We start from the raw sequence: 21,479 nt of genomic DNA on the forward strand, positions 1-21,479 counted from the left end.
CTCCTTCCGGCCTGCCCTCCTTCAGAAACCTCCCTATCAGCAACTGCGCCTGTTTTATACATAAGCTTGAACATCAGGTAGATTTTGGTGGCATGACTTGTTTCATAACCTTGTTTGAGAAAAAACATGATGGTGACCAGTTGACAGTCTTGGCAGTAGCCAAATATATAACAATTGTTGATTTCAATTCCTCAGTTGCTTTAATTAGGCTACATTGTTTGTTTACAAGCCTCATGCACGGTCAAGATCACGATTCACCGGCCATGGTGACCATTTACCACGGCTGTGCGGGCATATACCACCTTGAGCACAAAAAACATTGGTTGTTTATCAATAAGCTGAAGAACAATTAGGTTTATCATGTATAATACTTTCTGCTCCAATGACTGAATACAAATTAATTCAGTTTCAGTAATTTTACCACGTCTTGTGAAGGACATTGTTTCCCTACTTAATTTCCAACTCGAATTTGGCAGGATTTGAGGTACAATGCCTGTGGCACTGGCTTAGTAAGCAAGCTTACTGTTTTAAACAAGGACTTGATAATAGCCAAGCTGAAAGAAAGCTTAATGAAGGACTTAGGCGGGTCGGGGAGGAATTGTGTGCATTGTCAAACTTCCACCAGCTCAGCTCTCGAGTTGGGGACAATTCTTCCCCGAGAAGCTTTGGTCAAGTTAGCTATTCAGACTTTGGTCTGAGGAGTAGCATATCAGCATGTTGCATGTTACTAGCATCTGCTAGCTATGTCTGCTAGCGCCTGATAACCACCAAACACCCGTACTTGGTGGGAGTATTACATCAATCAGTGGACACAGCTGTGTCCAACTGAGCATGTTCTCCCTCTCTTTAGAATATGCCTCATTAATGTGTCCTAAAGTCATTAGCATGTTTGGTTTCAGTGTCACAAATATACTTCATCCAGAAACGCCATATTTTTAATTAATGAACCATTTGAAATTAATTGCAACGTGTCAACAACAGTAAGTTTGGCACTAGTCTTTTATTGTCAGATTCACAGAACAACACAACATTAATGTGGGGTTAAGTCGTGTGGGGTGACTATCCCCACCAGAGCCGGCTTCCTCACGGTCACCTTGGCAGTGGTGGAGGTGATTATGGGAAGGTATATGAGGGAAAATGAATGATAATAATAGGGGGAAAATAATTCAAATTATCACGATTGTGTTTGGATCATGTTGTCTTAAGTCACCCCTTTGCAGTTTAGTGTGCAGAGTTTGTAAATATCAAATTACCGAGACCGAAGTTTATCTCCATGGGACGTGGACTTTTCAACACATTTTTTATGAATACCGAGCTGCACAAAATCTTTCATTGGGGAAGTAGGTACTGCACAAAAATAAAACGTATTGAGAGCTTTTCACTTTTGATGCGGTGGGACTTCTTCGCCTGCCGCTGCTGTGTACACACTCGTAGCATTTATGACATGATAAATATGTAATCCCACTAAACACTTGTCGATATTAATGGATATATTCAACTTCATGACATTGTGTGGCGTCGAGCAATTGCTTGTTGTTCTTCCAACTGCCATTATGTGTCTGAGAAGGGCGCAAATGTTGCTGCAACGTGATGAGTGAAAGCGTTGAACTTGTCCTCAGCTCATTTTGTAGATTTTGATCGATGTATCGCTCGTTTTTCACGCTGTTGCCCTCGGTGTTGGTGGATGGGCCCAGGCAACATTATACTAAATGGAGTCTAGTTCGGGCACGCCTCTCTACCCAGCCTCTGTCTGCGCGGGGAGAACAAATTATGGCGTCAAAGAAATTGTTTTATAATGGCGCTGGTTCTGACCAACACAATCAATGCAGGTGAAGCAAATCACATTTACTCTTTAATATCCGAATGTATCTTCACATCCCCAGGTTTGTTTATCCCTGGAAATCGTCCTCATGCAGTAAAAATGACAGAGCCAAGAGTTGTATAGGCGCAGTGTATGCAGAAGTAAACTACATGATACATTGAAATCACTATAACAATAACATTAGCTGTTGCTGCTGGAGGGCTCGGTTCAGAGGACAGAGACTTCGTGTTTTGTCTAGTACTGTATGTGTTTTGACACATGTATTCTAAGTAACTATTCTCTCAAATTCTCTCTCAAATGCACTCAGGATACTCACTGTATTTCACCTCCCACCATCAGTCAACCCAGCGAAACTAATATTTCTGCTAACGGCAAAAACGGATGTACAGTAAATCATCAAGTTTCCAGCTGAACGCCTCTTTTAACATGCTGTCTCGACAAATGCTGCTACGACCTGTGCATAGCCCCCAGATGTCTGCAGGGTCTGGCTGTTCGAGGGGTTAGGACCCGGCTGGTTCATGCTAACTGATAGCAGAGGTGGCTCTGGTGCCTAGCGGAGTGTTCTCCTCTGGCTTAGGAGGCAGCAAGGAGAGCAGGGGCTGTTGATAAGGGCCTGGGGGCGACCTGATAGTAATTTCCGTTTTGGAGGGCATTGTGTGCGTCAATATTTATTTATTTATTCCTTTTTTTCATTTTGGTTTTGTAGACCTTTGTTGACTTTGTAGTTGCGATTATCAAGGGAATGAGTTGACATGGGAAAACATGGGGCTTTGTTCAATCTCTTGACTGCCTGCAAAAGGCATATTCTGGGGATGACCGCATTACGTTGAAGTCCACACTACGGTTCATTATGTAGGTATACAACCAGGAATTAATTCTTGCATGTCAGGAAGGCAGGACCTGTTGTTCACTGGAAAAACTCGACTATCCAGTCTGCTTGAATTTAGTGCTAAGATATATTAGATTTCCTGTATAGTGCTGTTCTATTTTTAACAATGAAGAGGTTACAGTTGGAAATAAGTTAATATGTATGCCCTGTATGTAAAATTGATTATGTTGTTGGTAGTGTGGTTGATTTGAAAAGCTGACATATTGGTTGGGTAATAGTTAGAAATAAAACCTAAGCCCATTAACTACTGCAAAGCAAACTTAATGACCATAACCGTTCAATGAATCAGGAGTCAAATGTTTCAATGAACAAAGCTAATGATTGACCTTGAATGGAAATAACCAAATATACCCTTCAACAACTTTCCACACTGCAAGAACAGATCGATAGAGCCCAGGCGATTAATGGTGGATGGTGCCTATCGAATTAGTAATTAGCCACCGGCAGAAATGGAAGGAGAGTTGAGATTAGGTGGGGGAGGGAAAAACTGCTCTCAAAGGTATAAACATATTTTGTTGATGTACTGTAAGTAGATGGGATGTCATGCAGTGATGGAAAAGCCAGGAATAATACTGTACTCTGTGGTGTGGTGTATTTTCGTGTGTTTGCTAGCGAGTGTGCTTCCCAGATCCAATTTGCGGTTATAGATTGATGAGGGCCAGGCACACAGGTCTGAAAGTCTAAAGTTAAAGTTGGTGGGCCATCAGATCTTTATATTCGGCCAACCGAGAGACTAGATGAGGGTTATCGGTCACATTTGTAAACCATCATCACCAAGCAGGCCTAACGGAGCCTGTGTCCCTTCATAATCTCCACTGTTGGCACATCTGAGGTGGGTTTTCCTTTTCCAACTCAACTGGTCTCTCTGTCCTCTACTAAAGCACCATGATTATGCTGGCACCTCGTGTGCCGTGAGACCTCTAGAGAAATATCCGACGGTATAGCAGACAAGGAGCGTAATGAGAACCATTATAAAAAACAATAATAGACCACCCCTCTCTGGATAAATCGATTTATATTTAAAACCACTGGAATAAACTCTCAGCTCAGTTGGTGGTTAAAACATTCTTAAATATATTAGTGTCGGAGAGAAGGGGGTTGGGGGTTTGGAGAGGGAGTTATGCTCTCTGACAAATTAACCTGCATATTGCCAAAAGAAAGTAATGATGGAAATTATTTCTAAATTATGTAGTTTCCGTTTCAGCCCTCAGAGGTGACTGGAACCATTTCAATTCCGCCCCGTCTATTTCACCCAGGAAGCTAAATTGAAATTCCTCTCTCAAAAGTCTTTCCGGACTCATTTGAGCTGATGCTGCCTGAAGTACAGAAACTGATGTGGAATTTGTATTTTCTCTCGCTCTCGGCTCTCTCGCTCTTTCTCGCTCTCTCACTCCTCCTCTCCCTCTCTCTGTCTTTTTGTCTTCTTCTGGGACATGCAGTAAAGCCTGAACAGGCAGCCGTCCCTCCGCACCGCAGCTTGAGCACCTGCACAGCTGCATGTTCACTGAGGTCCAAGTCATTCTAAAAGTACAACGGCTTGTGCTTCTTTTTAAGAGCTGTTTTTTAAGCAAACCTGTTTCAGCATCATTAGTAGGATTTGTGCCGCCATACTTCTGTGACTGATCCTTGAATCCAGCAGTTAATTTCCAGAATCTCACAAGAAGGTGCAAAACAAATGCAAACTATAAAAGAAAGTGATGTCTTCAACCCAGTCACAAAATATTCTGCAAACCCGGACAAATGATACAATTTAGATAAATGTTGTGTGAATGTTGTGTAATATGTAATTGAGGATCCTTGCCCCACAATGAAATGTTGATTTCATGCCACATATAGTATGACCTCAGTGTGACACTCAAATGAATTTTGTTCGCAAAATGAACAAGAACGACCTTTTCTGCCTTATCTACTGTACTCAAGATGGATCTTGAGTACAGTAATATAATGCCAATTGAATCTGGGGAAAAATGCCAATTGAATTTGCACTAAATGAATAATGTAATAGTGATGGCTTTTGCATTCAGTCCTGAATGTCCCTTAGTGCCATGTTTCCACATTCCTTTTTGAGCCTCTGACTTCTGCCAGGCAAGAAAAATATTGCTGATGATTGGTTTCATTCTATACTGATGAATGTCACATTGGAGAATGTCCACAACAGCTGTTTGCACAACTTTTCATACCTGAACTTTGTTTATATTTGGCTATAAAACAACTTTCATAATTCTGTATCAAATTCAGTTAATAATATCATACATGCAGATGATGAATTGTCATCGACTTGTGAGCTTATTCATAGTAGCAGCGCCATTGCATGTATTGCTACTGTATGTGTTACCATCAACATCAGTAATTGTGTTGTTGATGTATTTCCCCCCCTCAAGTAATGACACTTACTGAGATATTTGCTCATGAACCCATTTTCCCTGGAGCATGTAATCATCTGGTGCTTATGATGCTTGTTTTTCAGAGGAAGTCAGTGTCATAAAACACAGTCTGCTTTTTCTAGCACAACCTAGGACAGCTTTAGAGACCATTGTGAATTTATCTACACAATCTGCTTCGAAATGTTATGCTCATCACTTCTATGACTATCATCGCTGCTCTGATGTCTGGATCTCTTTCCGTGCTTCCTGATCTACTACAAAGAAATTCTTGATCAGTGTGAACTAAACTTTCTGTTTCTCTTTCAATCTTCTGAATGTCCCTGTCTACTAAGACAATCATTTTCACATGGTTAAAATAGTATTAGCAACTATTACTCCTTGTTTTGTGAAAGCAACAACCACAAAAATAGTTTGTTACAACAAGTAAAGCTACGGTAAAGGTGCATTAATACAAACTTTTATTTAATGTGTCGTGTTTTAGTGACGTCCCAGTCAGACGCTATTTCTAAAACAGGCCTGGTGATAGAGGTCCTTCATTACTGTCTGTCTGTGTTTGAAGTGCTCTCCACTGGCAGGACCCCTGCCAGGTGAAACATGTTATCCAGCTCCTAACCCCTCCCGCCCCTGTTGACGATTTCAGACGAAGTGGCACTGACATTACCTTTCATTTTCCGTCCCTGGCAGCAGATAAGTCGGGCCTGTGGAGGAACTGTTCCAAGAAGCCAGACTCAAAGGACTGCTGAAGCATCATGGCCTCATATCAAAGGTACACCACCACTTTCACATGCAATTAAGGTTGTTGTATATTATGTGGATATCACTTCAGCTTGCAGTCTACTGCGTAGGCCTACTCCACTTTCAACAATTTTTGCGTGACGTTGTTGATGTCAAGCGTAGCATCCAACCAACCCGGTTTGGAGCATGGCTGGACTAAAGTCCAAAAGCTTCTTGAAGGCTAGAAAATGTGTGTGATGGGAGGGGGGAGGGAGAAAGAGAGCATGGCAATCAATCCTGTGAGTCTTGCCAGAACTCTGTACAGCGGAAAACAACAGAAGCCAGGATGATGTTCCACCAGGCCCAGACTTTGATGGCTGCATTACTGAAAATGTTCTGCTGCATTCAGACTGCTGCTACGGTCCCAGTGGCTCCCTGGTTTAATGTGTACAGCTAAATTACATCCCATTCAGGCCGGGAGCATGTCTGCGCTGTTGCTAAGGTAACGTAAATGATCACCTTTCAACCTTGTCAGTGATAGTCTAGCAGTGCCAGGAACCTGCGTGCTATAGAGGAGGATGATCTTGTGACAACAGGAGGCTTCGGACATTGAAACGCCCATCAATAACATACAATTTCTCACGTGTGTGTGTGTGTGTGTGTGTGTGTGTATATGTCAGCTTGAGAAGGCAGAATAATAGTTTGTTCTGCCTTCTCAAGCTGAAATGATTTAATCTTGCAGAGGGTCAGACCTTTAATCTTTCTACGAAGCCAAGATACTTGAAGTAAAAACCTTGTGTTTTGGTAGGTCCATAACAGTCCATTAATATTCCACTCTTTGCCATTGAGTTTTTGGCATAAGAGATGCTGATTATCGCTCTGCTATTTCAAAGGATTGAGCATATATTTGGCTATTATTCACTGATTACTCTGAAATGAAAGAGCTCATCTTTCTAAAATTACAGCTTTACTGAATTTACATGATTAAACGAGCAGAGTGAGGGAAGTTATTATAACTGACAGGTGCATACTTTTACCAGAAAAATGATCGACCGTTTTTGATTTTCCACAAGGCGAGCCTGATATCTGTTTTGCTACATCTGGGAAAAAAACCTGCCTTTTTCACTGGAGAGCTTTTCTCTCAGTACCCTGGAATGTGTTTGTGATTGGTCTGTCAAAGATGCGTGACGGGAATATGGACTGTTATCCCTCAGCAGGGTGACTAACTACCACAGTGGTACTTCAACCAGAGTCAAGACTTAGTCAAAACTTAAACCATCACGATGTAGTATGACACGTATATGTAGTCATGGAGACAGGAATAGGCATGGAATGTTCTTCAAAGTATTGCAGTCTTTGAATTACTCACGGATTCTGTTATACCATGCCCTAGAGTATTGGTTATTCTTCCTATACATTTTGGAAGCTTGTCTTTGACAACTCAAGTCTGTATCTGGGGGGATAACGGATGCAGTGTGCAAGGGTGGCCAGTAGGGGGCAGTCCTTCTACTCCTCTTTGCTCTGTGTGTGTTCTTCTCTGCCTGAAGGGGGTTACTTCAGTGCCTTTGTCCTTGTGCAGCAAGCATCACCATAGACGGTCCTGGGTGCTGATTTGTGGTCCAGCTATGTGCTGACCAAAACTGACCGAAAACAAGGCCTCAATCAGGGGCACCAAGTGTGCAAACTATGCAGACTGCAGCAGCGTAGGTTTAAAATACGACCTTGGCCCTTTGCTGCATCTCTCTCTCTCTCTCCCCCCTGCCTACTGCCTTTCCTGTCACATTTCACTTAAACACTATCCAATAAAGCATGAAAAATGCTGAAAAATACATATTTAATAAAGAACCTGTCTTCATCTGCAGTGAGGTTGTATTTTCTTCAATCGGGTCACTCGTTACAGTCTAAAAGTTCTATTTAAAGTCTTAAATCAAGTGTGCGGATATGCAAGACCTATTGGGTTCGTTGGTGAAGTACATGTTACAGTACTTGGTTTACTTTTAGTACTGCAGTTGACAGGAAATGTACCTGGCTCCTCGACAAATGGGTAGCAGGACTGTATTATTGCTATTGAATTAGACTCACACAATTTCCAGTCTAACTTGATTCCAGGCCAAACCCTACTTCCCCTCACATTCTTCCCCTCCCTAACGCAGCTCTGAAACTCTAGGGGAGTGGGAATGTAATGGTCTACAACATGATGAAGTTGTGTGTAAGCCATACCAGTGAACTGCAGCTAAACATACTGTAGCCTACCTCCCAGCCTTCTTACAATAAAAACCTGTGGATCAACTTCTGCAAGCCGCAGCACATACATCTCTCTGGTTGATGTACAGACGCCGTTAGATCTACACTAAGGTGCTTTTCCATCTGAGGCTGCACATTGTTGATGACCATCACTGGGCCCTGAAGCTTTTTCTTTCAGAAGGAATGTGTTCTTACACAAGGACTGTGATCTTAGATCAACAGCATGAATAACTAACACTTACTGGATTAGCACACTCCGCTACCAACGCTACAGTGCTTTTATTTCCTTTTTAGGAAATCTTGCCTGCTAGACAGATTTCTCACAGGGAATGATCCACATCTGTTGCTTCTCATGTAATCAATAAGAGAGTTCAGTAGATTAGTCAGTTATTCATTTGCCAGGTCACCCATATGGTTTGATATTTTACAGAGAACTGGAGTTTATTTCTTGTCTGTCAGGATTAGTTTGTAATAATTTAGACGAACTTTTTTTTGTTGTATGTTCAAACAGCTTTTCAAATGTTCTTTCATGACATTCAGACTTGTACAGAACTGGGGGGGGGGGGGGGGGACTGGAAAGTAAGTCTTCTCATTTTCATGATGTTTGTGGCGAAGCTGCACACTCAAATCAAATCCAATATTTCCATTTAGGAAGCGTTCAGGAAGCACTTTGGCTTCTTCTACCTTTCAGTGGTTTCCTCCTGGTTGGCTGTATGGCCAGTTATAATCCTGTTAGATGATCCGTATTAGCTTAGAAAGCCGTTAAATAGTGTCGTCTAAGTTTATTATTGCTGAAAGTGAGATACGTTTCATAATTTCTCAAATGTACATGAGGCCTTGTCATCCCATGTCAAATCAGATAAAACCCTGATTCAGCATGAAATATATTACATTTAGTCGAGTGGTTGGGATTCTTTAGCTTGCAGTTGGCTACGGAGCTGGAAGCTGAAATATGTTTGCTTGAGAACAGTGTAGCGCTCCCAATTTCGTGTTCATGTAGACTACATTACTGAGGGGCAAAGTATCTTCAGCAAATGACACGCCCCGGTCTGTGGACAACTCTTTCTCTCAATATGTTCCCTGAAGATTCACATTTTAATAACTTTCAGCTTACGTTCTTCAATAAAGCAGTATTAACTGTACCTGTAAAAGGCGCTGGTATATACTTAGACTGGTTCTGCCTGGGATTCCTTTTTATATGAATTCAGAAAGGGGAACTTAACAAGGATCTCTTACTAAAAGAAATGATGAATGAATGAGTTAATATAGTATACCAGAGTGTCCAAGGAGGCATGCTTTCAAATGGTCGATGAAAAAGTTGACTTCAAAAGACTGTAGTCTTGATAGAAGTTAGTGAACTTCTAACTTGACTTTCTATACTTCAGATCCTCGGGCTAAATGTGGCCCTCCAGTGAACTGGACAAGAAACGGCCACATCCTGCAAGTTCTTCATTATGAGGCTAAGATAATTCAGAGACCTGCTGTTTTGTTTTATTACCCATTGAGGCCAAACTTAATTAGTATAGAACCAAACTGAATACAAATTGCGGGGTGATTGGGTGCTTCACAGACCAGCAGTGTGCTTTCATTGGCTGCCCCGAAGAAAAGTGGTGCTTTGTTGAATCCGATTTTAGGCTGTAGAAAACGAACGATACTTGAGAATCTGTGGGCCACAACGAATAGCATTTTTATATTTGTTGCTTCAGTGCTATGCTTGTGCTGCCTTGAAAGCATTTTCATTTTGTTTGTGGAGGAGAAAATAAAACTGGCCAGTCTAAATATATTTCAGATGGAGGTCAGTCCATTTTGTGTTGTTTGGTCTTTTATTGGACTGAATAGCAGAAGATTTTACAGTAATATGTAATTAATGCTGATTGCCACGTCCTTGTTAAGAATGTCCTAGTTTTCTTATATGAGGTACTTAATGTTGGTGTTCTGAATCATGCATTGTGGTTTTCAAGTCTAAATACCTAGATTGGCTATTCACATGTGTCAAACTCCGGTCCTCGAGGGCCGCTGACCTGCATGTTTTAGATGTTTCCCTGCTCAAACACACCTGATTCAATTAAATGGGTTGTTATAACAACCATTCATAAGAATCAGGTGAGCTGGATCAGGGAAACATCTAAAACATACAGGACAGCGGCCCTCGAGGACCGGAGTTTGACACCCCTGGGCTACATGGATGTCAGCGCTAGTTCCTGGATGCCGGTCCAGCTGGATGCAGCTGCTACATTGTCTCACTAACTAACTTTCCAAACAAAGTCCTTATATGAATGTGCAACCGTATTCTATATCTGTTTACTTTCCGTCTCAGTTTATGAAAAATCTACGAGGATTGCTGAGTTTGATAACCTTCTAAATGTGCATTAGCCTGTTCACATTCCAGACGCTGAAGGTTGGACCCTGCTGAAGGCTCTGTTTCCGTCAGGCACTCCAGGGTGAAGATCAGGCGTTGTTGTCGGAGAACACACAGATGATAGGGCGTGACAGTGACATCGCCGAGAGAAAGACCCTAATCAGGATGAAGATGGTTTTGGTGAGTGGTGGAGCGAGATGAGGAACTGGACGACACTCATCATGTCTCTGAGGGTGACTCTCATTGCGGCCCAGTTAATGTTCAAGCACTTCTGTGGTCACTTAATCGCTCTATTCATCCTGCAGCTTAGAGGGCTGTCTGGCCTTGGGTGATCTGCGTATCTTGCTCGGTGTGTCTTCAACAGCCAGAGAAGAACAGCAGCAACTGGCAAGCAAAATCTTGCTGCCAGATAATATTGTATTTATTTTACATGGAAGGTATTTTTGCTGTAAATCAGGTACATATTCATATTAGGTGCCAAAAGAGGCACAATCTCTGTCATTCAGTCAGATTCTAGGAGAATTCCCCCCGAAAAAATTACAACTGCAGCATTTGGTGCTCGCAACCAAAGTATCAGTTTTTATTTTGATCTACGAACAAAAATATTTTATTGCCGTTTTTGGGTGTCAGCTATGACACCTAAAAACACAACTTTGATGACAATGCAGGACATTGGTAGTTGGTTATGTGTTTAGTGTTAAAAGCAGTAAAAATACAAAATGTGTCTAAAATAAGGAACACCTTCTCATTTGTATATTCCATGTGTATATTCCACATTAGCATACTGCAGAATATTACATGCAGAATTACGGATTTAACCTTATTTTGTCTAGTGGGGGGTTCATGATTGAAGCAAAGCGACACATCTAATTGCTCGAACGAATGGGAAATGTTTAAGAACAGCTGGAGGGTCTTTTGTTGGCGCTCTACATGTGATTCATGTGGTCAGGCTTGGATGGTAAGACCCGCCATGCTCTCTGTAAAATGTATGGGTCCAAACACTCAAGCGAAAAGGATCTCTCTCCTGCCAGACTAATGCATATTTCATTTGCGCTCATTACACTGAGATGTGCTGTTTCTCCTTTCCGTCTGCTAAATCAGCATCCATCAGGGGTACATTTGGATTCAACCCCCCCCTCCTTCCTCTCTTCTCGTCTCTGTCGCCCACACAGTAGCTTCCCTAGCAAAAGCCCAGTGTTATTTCCAACAGTATTCAAGACTTTGACTCGTTAGAGACTGAATTAATTGGTTGCTTTGATGGACAGATATCCCAGCACCAAGAAGCCTGCTGCTCGCAGCGTTTGAACCCAAATCAGATCCCATCCCGTTCCAGCAGCAACATCATTGTATTTCCTCCTTCCCTTTCAGAAACACAGGAAGTTGGATCAGGCCAGGACAAGGGAGTCATGGACAAAATGATGACCTCCATAGAAGGTTACCCAGGACTTTGACCTGAAAATTGGTTTGACCTGGAGGGTAAAGTCATTAATGTTTGCCTATTACTCCCGTTCCACGTTCATTCCATCTTTTTTTTTTTTTACTTTTCTCACTCTGGGTTTCTTGAAATAAGTGGAGTCTGGGTAAATTATATGGATTTCCAATTAATTAGATTTTAATGACGGTCTAGGTGAAATAACTGACATGGATTACAATGTTTAGTCTTACAGTGGGGTACTAAATACATGCATGATTGAGTGATTTAAATCTATAATGTTTACCATCAATCACTCTTGTACGGAACATCGGTGCAGTCCAGAACCAAACTGCAAACTTTTTTGTAGAAATTGCAAAGATTGCAAAGAAATTGGTGGTTAAACTGTGGTTTCAGTTTAACCACCATTTTGTTTCTCGCCTACAGTAACTGCCAAATTATTAACCTCCGCCTAGATAACAGCTTTTCGTGTATTAACCTACGATTTGGGTTTTTTTGCGCATTCACGGTCTAACTGGTTTTACTTACAGGTATAAACATACAAAAATCCACAGACAAATTAGCTTGGTTCGCAAATCTTACCGACCCTGCCTTTTTAAAGAGAGCTTCAATTCTTGGGTTACAAAAACTGTGGTGTTGCGGATTATTCTGGGGTGGTTAGAGCATTTGACTGCAGATAAAGAGGTTGCAGGTTCAAATCCCCCATTTCATTGCTTTGGATAAGTGTCTGCTAAGTGAATACATTCTTATTATTCTGACCATACTGCCCCTTACAGTCAAGTCATTAAGTGCCAAGTAATTACAGTGTTTGTTCACTGCTAAAGTGTTTTATCTCTCAGACTTCATAACATTAAAAAAGTTCATTTTTTAATCGTTTTGTGCGAGACCAAAGATTTCATCGGGTCTTTTGTGTGCTCTGTTTAACACTGGGATTTGCAGCTTAAACGTGTATTTTTCTTTTCAAAGGTCAAGCAGAGAAAATGGGGATTAGCGCGATATGAAACAGCGGAGCTCATCAGTTCGGCTTTATCTCTCCTCCCTCCCTTCAAACAGGCCCCAAGCTCCCGTCTCATCCGGCCTTTCTCAGCCGACATGATTGTGTTTAGACATTTCTAGATTTGGCTACTGTAAGGGTCAGCAGTCAGCTGTACTATACATTCATCTCAAGCGTTACAATTTTGATTCCATCCTCTAAGGAAGGTCAATAACGCTGTCAATAACAGTGCGAAAACATTATCGTTATATCGTGTCAGGATTGCAAAACCACAGTAGGCTAGCCTATCCTCACTGATCTATCCACCCTGTGTCTAGCTAAATTAGTTTTGTTTCATACAGGAGCTTGAGCTGGTATTGTCTGTTGACCCTGAGAGCTGCCCGTGACATGATGTATTTCTGTCGAGCAAAGTTTCCACAGCGGCATTTTGCTTCATTTCTCTAATCGCATTTATCTGTTTCCGTCCAGGTTCATAACTTTTCCTTTATTGCCTTTCAGAGGCTTCCTATTGCAAGAATTATAGAAGAACACGTGATACGGTGGTTTGACATTTCGTAACTAATACAGTTATTTTGATTTAGTGCCGCTGTCAAAGCTATTGCTTCTCCCGTATCTTAGATCAACCTTTCGAGTGTATATATTGTGTAAATGTCCCCTTATTTAATTCCCCCGTTTTTATCTGATTCACAACAATGTCTGACTCAGCAATCGATGTGCCAGAGTAGTTTCGGATGCCAAAGTGAAGGTATCGGTAGAGAAAAGGATCATCACTAGATCAGTATCTTGCTGAATTTATTTAGTTTAACACTCACCCTTTTACTCAGCATACATAAGTGGTTTGCAGTGATTAGAAGGCTACGATATTGTGTGTTATTTAAGAAGGTGAAAAAGAGATAGTAGGTTTAGCTCATCACTCACTTGTGGAATATACACATGGAATATACAAACATTTTGATCATGAAAGTTATATTGAAATTAATTGATGACAAGATGTATGCATTGTATTTGATGAATCCAGTGATTTTCCAATCTGCTTGTCTTGACTGATAAAAAGATATTCCACCCCAGGACAGGAGAAGGACAGTTATACTGTACGAGATTTGAATACATTCAAGAGCTCTTGGAGATCATTTGAATGAAGGCAGACTGATCCTAAAACAACAAGTTCACTGCTAATCTGGGAAACTGGAATGTACAGACACTTTAACCTTACACTTTTTTTTCTTGCCACTTTTTTTTTTTTTTTTTTTGCATTCTGTGCCAATCCATCTGCCAATTCCTCTTTCTCTTGGGGGGAATGAATCTCCATTCAGCTATCCCAGAGCTAAACGGATCATATTTGCTGAGCAGAACGAGGTGCTGTGTGCACCATGGCGACTGCAGACCTGTCAAATCCTGGATAGAATACAGTCCTCGATTCTCCCTTATCCGAATGTACAGTTATCTCTCTAAAACACCATCCATCAACAGTTAACCTGATGCAAAATTTCATGCAAGAATGGATTTTCAGTTCCTTAAGTCTGTTAGGGGTCACCCCCTGTTATCACCAGATTGCAAATTACAATATCTGATAGTCTGCTCATTGGGTTTCATAGCCGATAAGATATTTTAGTAAAAGGTACAGCAGACAGGACCGGAAGCTTGTTTGACTATTCAGATTAGATTTACAGTGCGGCAACATTACCCAGTAAATCCAAAGCTGATTAGCATGCCCTAGGGGCATTGTACTTTTTAAAAGGGCAGAGATGATTCTGCAAGATCCCTACAGTATTTAGTTAACATCGATTACTAACCTTTAGATGCCCTCTATGCATGTTGAAGTCTAGCAGTCCATAAGCCTTCCATTTTACAAAATTATTTGGGTTATGTAGTTAATTTATTGGACTAATTATTGAGCCCTACTGTTCTTACAATAAGAAAGCATAAAGTACTTTATGTGTATCATGTCATGGTGACTTGATGTGGAATTGAATGACTTCAGTGGCTCAAGATGTGATAGTGGTTTTACTGTAACAGCAACGATTGCAGTTTGGGCCTCACCCTCAGCAGTGTGGGCCTCACCCTCAGCAGTGTGGGCCTCACCCTCAGCAGTGTGGGCCTCACCCTCAGCAGTGTGGGCCTCACCCTCAGCAGTGTGGGCCTCACCCTCAGCAGTGTGGGCCTCACCCTCAGCAGTGTGGGCCTCAACCTCAGCAGTTTGGGCCTCAACCTCAGCAGTGTGGGCCTCAACCTCAGCAGTGTGGGCCTCACCCTCAGCAGTGTGGGCCTCACCCTCAGCAGTTTCCTCCGCCTCAGTGATTCCTCGGGTGCCCACGCATCTCACATGATTTGGGATCTACGTGCTCCTCTGACAGCTGTGAGTCATCTCCTTATCCGCCGTACTACGATGTCACCAGCTCCAGCTGACAGGAAGGGTCTCACCATCCCCGCAGTGTCAACGCCGTCTGACCCTTGTTTCTATGGAGACTGGTGTCGGCTCTGGGGTGTGCGTATGTGGTGTCCATCACCCAGGGCCCGATGTGGCTGCTCGCTACGCCCTGATTGATTTGTGACCTCTCCAGACTTGAAACCTTCCTCGTAGGGAGAAATGGCAGCTCCTGTCCTAGCTGCTGGATGTTCCAACCCACAGTAGAAGCACTACGGGGGGCAATCCATGCCAGGAAAAGGCTTGTTAAGTGATACCTGTTGCCAAGCCATCGAGACATCTGAGAATGTTTTTGATGATGAAATATTATGGTAATTGTGCAAGTGGGACATCTGTGAAGTGTCACAAATTGTGTCCCCAAGGGCTGTCATTTTGGAGTCCAGTGAAGCTGGCCTGTCCTCTTGATCTGACCCCCTGTTCCATCCACTGTACTTCTCTAAGAGCCAGACTGTATGTATGTGTAATACTAAAACATTTTTTGCGAAAATGTGTTAATCTTTAACAGAACGCCAGTAAAGTGATGTTATGGACCACAGATCCAACTGTAAATTACCATTTGCTCCTATTAATATACAAAAGTGTTACTTGAGTGCCACAGAATTGATATAAAGCAGTTGATCACTGGAGTTTCCTCCTGTATGGGTACACTGCAGCATTCTCCTCTCAGGGTCACATGACAGCATTCTCCTCTCGGGGTCACATGACAGCATTCTCCTCTCAGGGAATGACAGCATTCTCCTCTCAGGGTCACATGACAGCATTCTCCTCTCAGGGTCACATGACGCTCCCTCTGAATCTCTCGTTCAAGGCTTTCCGTACAGCCGTGCAGTGGACGCATATCATGAATAAAAATGGATCCTTTTCTGTTTTAAAGGAGGAATACTCTTCCTTTTCCCGGAAGCTCCACTCAAGAGAGAATGGCCATGTCAGTTTACTGCATAATATATGGAATTTGTAATGCTGAACTTGACAGCAGGCACTGTATTTCCAGTTAGAATCAGCTTTGTTGAGTTTCTGGTTGGTTCGTCATTCCTCTCTGGTATAAGTGACAAGGCTTATTTGATCACTGGAGAGAGACTAGCCTCTGCTGGGCCAGGTCAAAGGTCAAGCTCTGTCGATGCAGGGTGTCAAGGCTGGCTTTACAGCCTTGATTCTGTTTCAAGATTGTTTCATGACAAGTTAAAAGCGTGAGGAGTGGACTGTGTGGTTCCAGGTGCCATGTTGAATAAAAAAAAAAAAATTGTAAGTGAGTGATCACAACAACAGTGTCAAAAAACTTTAGGGTTGATCTGAGTGAAACACAGCATATAGATTCACTCATGAAATATACACGTGAAACATTACTGTAGATAGTGAAAATGTGATTATAATACTGACAAGTGAGAAAACCCTTCAGAAGATTTATGGAAGCTTTTACTTAAACTTAAAAATAACCCTGGGATCTGTTCATCCCAGGAGACGTATTTCATGTTTAGAGGAGAAATATCCATCTTTATCTGTTCTGCCTTGTCGTCTTTCCTTTGAGCAATCGTGATCTGCTATTGCATCGTGACATTCAACTCTGACTCTCATTCAGTACAGATCTATGTCTGCTGTGGGCTGCATCCTAGTCCTCTTCCCAGCGGCTTCCATTTTGGCTCTAGACACAGCATGACTTATTCCATTCCACATCATCAGCAGTGAATAATCGACCAAACGTATTTGCAATGCAGAAATCAATGTTGCAGCCCACGTCGACAACCCTAACACCATCGAGTGTTGGGAATGGGCTCTGCTCCAAACTCCATATAGATTATACTTTCATCGATAAGCAGAGAGGATGGTGATGCTTTCCACACAGTACTGGAGGTGTGGGCTATTAGGCAGTTTGGTGTGAGATGTTTATGTCAGTAGGCTAAGTTTTTGGTGTTTTTTTGATTTATTCTGGGGATGGGGTAGAATACCTCCTTACTTGCAGCCCATTTATCTTATCATAGTTGGAGAGTATTTTGAATTCTGATTAAACTGACCTTAGTTGCACGGGGTTAATTGGTTTGCTGAAACGTATACATGTTTTAATTAATGTCTGTATTGTATGCTCAAAGGTTTATTAAAAAGGGAAGCAAAATCATTTCTTGATTGACACCCCAGTTATGATGTTGATTTAACTTCCCTCACATTCTACTTGTGAACTCATAATCCTTGTAATCCTATTTTCTTTCAATTACTTGAACATTGATGCGTGTGGGGATTATGACTGACACAGCTGATTCTGAAAATTGTGTTTTACTGTAAATATGGACATAGCTGTTATATTTAAACTGTCCCCATTGTTTTCCTTTTTAATGTCTACGTTCATGTAAAATCTACACAGTGTTTCCAGTGTGATGCATGTACCTAGTTTGGCAAAAAACTAAACGTAATGGTCGGTTACAAACAAGACTTATTGACTGAATGAATTCATTGTCATAATTCCATCACCACAGCACGACCAATAGCAGGCACAGCAATGCATTGATGAACCTAATGCAGCTGTGTGATTTGCTTTATCGATCCCCTTCATACAAACTCTCGACAGTGATGTTCAATGAAGATGAATGGTTAAAGATACACAATGGTGCTTTGAGTTCAAGTGCAAACTTTATATTTTGAAGCTCTCTGCCTTCCTCAAGGTTAATAGACTTCAAATTACATAATGCACTGGGCGGTTGGAACTCATTCAGCTCAAAGTGCCATAGAGTTAGGTAAAGTGGTTGTCAGGGAAAAGGGAGAGAAATGTCGCCAACAGTAAATCTTCTGCAGTCCTTTCTACTTGTCTTATAATCACACAATGTTTCATGGTAGAACATTCGCTATTGCACATTTAGAAACAGTCTGGCAATTCAATTATTTGATCGACCTTTCTATTTATCAAGCATCTTCGATCTATAAACTCATTAATGGATTTTGAAAATGTCCTTGATAGAGTTTCACGGGACCAACAAAGGCCACTGAAATAACACCACATCAAAATGCTCATCCTTATTCTGTACTTTGGACTTCAACTAAACAATTAGTTTTCTTTCAGAAGTTGTTGCTTTGTAATCTTCCTGTTGAGGCATAATGAATAACTTCTGGTTATTTCCAGTCTGCCACCAGAGCATCACACGTTTAATTATCCTGCTAGACTGAGAAAGTGATTACTTGTGAGGTAGTGGCAAGGTTGTGATAGAAAACACTATCTTGTTAGGAGTGATTGAATTCAATTTGTCTTTGTTACTTGTACAGTATTTTCACAAATAAACGTAATTAAATGTATTGTGTACCTAGAGTTGTATACTTGACAACTTCATATGGTAGGACATATAAAATTGTGTAAGGTTCAAAATTGACTGTATGTTCACTCTCCACACACTTGAAATCATATAAGTGTCTAATCACAGGGTTTAAATATATAAGATTTCCTGGAGAATTATGTGGGAAACTGGGAAAAGTAAATTTGATGAAATCATATCCATGATGGAGTTGACCCAGCTATACCACGCAGATGGTTCTTTCCCTACCTTCCAGTCTGATTTATATGTATGAATCTGTCTGATGTTTGCATTAGTGGCCTAAGTAAATACTGGAAGCATATGCAGTCATTCTCATACTTTAAACACACATCAAATATATTTTACCTTCCATCTATGTTTATTGGGATAACCGAAATAGTTATTTTAGTTTGACAATGTTGTGGTCAGTTGTACCTCGGCCCATAAAGAGTACAGAGAAATCGAATCCATTTTTATCTACATTCATTTAAATGTGGTCACTTGAGTCAACTACTGGTCTTTTAAAAAGTTGAACTTCTCAACTGAACAGGAAGATACCGTGAGACTTCAGACATCTTTCTGGGTTCGAGGTCCTTCTGGATGTTAGATTGTATTAGTCCAGATCCATGTGGATGTGGTTTTTGCAAAAACAAACAAACACAAACAGGAAATCCCTCACCATACAGACTGATTGTCAGCAAACTCACAGAGAAACCACAGGGGATACAAGGTGGTTCTGACTTTGAGGGAACGTGTAAGATCCTGGCTCTGCCATGTTTCTGGCATCTTAAAAACATAAAGAATCAGAGAGATCGATTGCATTAAAAGTTGTTTTTAGCATTGCCGTTGGCACACGAACAACATATCTGTTTGCTGTGTGAAACAATAGAAAGAGCCAATCAGTTATTCCTTCAGGAAGTGCATTTAGAGTTCTTTTGACTAATGGTAATTCATTTCCTATAGAAAAACACTTCCTGTCAACATCCAATCTCTCATAATTTACACCGTGAAAGTTTGAAAATCAGGCGTTCCTAGTGTTTCAACAGAACATAATTCTCAATTCAAGTTGACTTTAAATAGATTTCCACCCCCTGTTTCGATTCCAAATCCGTAAACAACCTGCTAAACCTGTCTGGCGCTTGAAGGGGTTTGGTTGGGTATTTTAGTGTCTGGTTTCTCCTCTTGTAAAGCTTATTTTCTTCATTTGTCTTTATCCTGGACCTTTGCACCTCAGCAATCCTCATTATGTCCCAGCCAGGGTTCACCAAGTGCTGATGATGGTTGCCACTCTTTCATGGGCGTGTGTGTCTTATGGGTAGAATCAAATTTCAAGACTTTAACGTGTAAAGTACTGACTGTCAGAGATAGCAAAAGTACACATGTTCAAAAATACTTCAGAGTTGAAATACTCACAAGACTTTTTCACTCAAGTTTAGTAAAGTGTGGGCTCTACTTAAGTTAAAAAGTAACCATTAATAGTACCTGTTTAGTGTCACGTTGGTAACTGGATCTCACATCATATTAATACCTTTAACACCTTATGTTTGAATGAGAAGTTAGGTGTATTTAGACAGAATAATATTCCTGAGTGTGTAGCAGTGGGTGAGTGTTCATGTTGTCCACATGAAATTTTTTGGCTCTTTTGGTTGTAATTGAGACAGACACCTCAAACTTAGTGGCACATAATGACAGTCAGACAAAATTACCAACTGCAATCTAATCTGTCCTCTAAATCTATGGAAGGTTAATTGTGAGGCCTGTTCAAATTGAATGAGCATTTTAACCTACGACCCTCCTCATAATTCAAGGAAATCCACTCCGCCCGGACACAGAGAGAGTGACTTCCGATCAATACCATGTGCACCTGCTTCGCATCTTCACATCGCAGGCAAAAAAGAGGTTATTACTATAAAACTCTTATTTTTGTTTAGTAAAGATTAAACAAACTTGTCATAACAGGTTCACGTGTTGTATCCCTATAATGAGAAATGGAGCAGTTCCCTGACTGCACACTGTATGGTGTGATTGTAAGGTGTCCATTGTACATGTTGTCATGAATGCAATAGCTAAATTAGGAGGCCGGCTTGACATCGAACAACACATCCAGTTTATGTGTTGGTTGTAACACAAATGTGTCTTAAAATGTGAAGGTGTCAATTTCTGGATTAGAAATCCTTTAGAGCAGTAGTAAATTGGGCTGTGTACCAATTCCGCCGACTCTGCTCACATAGTTCTGCATTAGACACAAACGTGTCTTAAAATATGACAGTTCCACAGTGAATAGCATGAAATGTTATTTTAGAAAACCTTAAAATTCACAGGGGTGATGCTATAAAATAACCCGCTGAAACTTCTCATTGCCAATTTAAATTTGTGCCTGAAAGACTAAGCATTCCAATTTCAGCCGACTCATAGACGGCAAATCCTGAACCAAAATAAAGGGCCGTTTTTGCATGATCTCTGTTTCTATTAATTCCTTGAATTAGACTCTGGAATCGCCGGGACTGTGTGTGAACCATGTAAGGCCTCATTTTAATAACGCATTTTCATTTTGAGGCCAGAGAGGGATATTGGTCACACTGCCTGGATAATTTCAAGCAAGGTTAAAGGGATTACAATGACAGACTTTTCACATTGGACCGGCATGCAGGCTTCTTGGAGAAAATCCCGGAAAACCGTCAGACGCAATTTTGTGGCCGGGCATCAGTCCTGTTTTACATACGCATGCCTTGGAGAAACAACTTAATTTATTTTCACACAATAGAGAACAATGTTAGGCCACCAAAACAGCTGACGTCAAACCCACACGGTTGTATTAGTAAGGTTTCTTTTTCTTCTGTCAAGTGCGTGAAAAGCACAGTTCACACGAGAGTTCAGAGAAACAAATCAAGGCGATTAGCTTTTCCCGCAAATAAAGAGACCTTCGTCTGAAACCTGACCTGCG

Source organism: Hypomesus nipponensis, chromosome 20, assembly GCF_054491055.1.
Source record: "Hypomesus nipponensis isolate SF chromosome 20, ASM5449105v1, whole genome shotgun sequence".
Lineage (NCBI taxonomy): Eukaryota > Metazoa > Chordata > Actinopteri > Osmeriformes > Osmeridae > Hypomesus > Hypomesus nipponensis.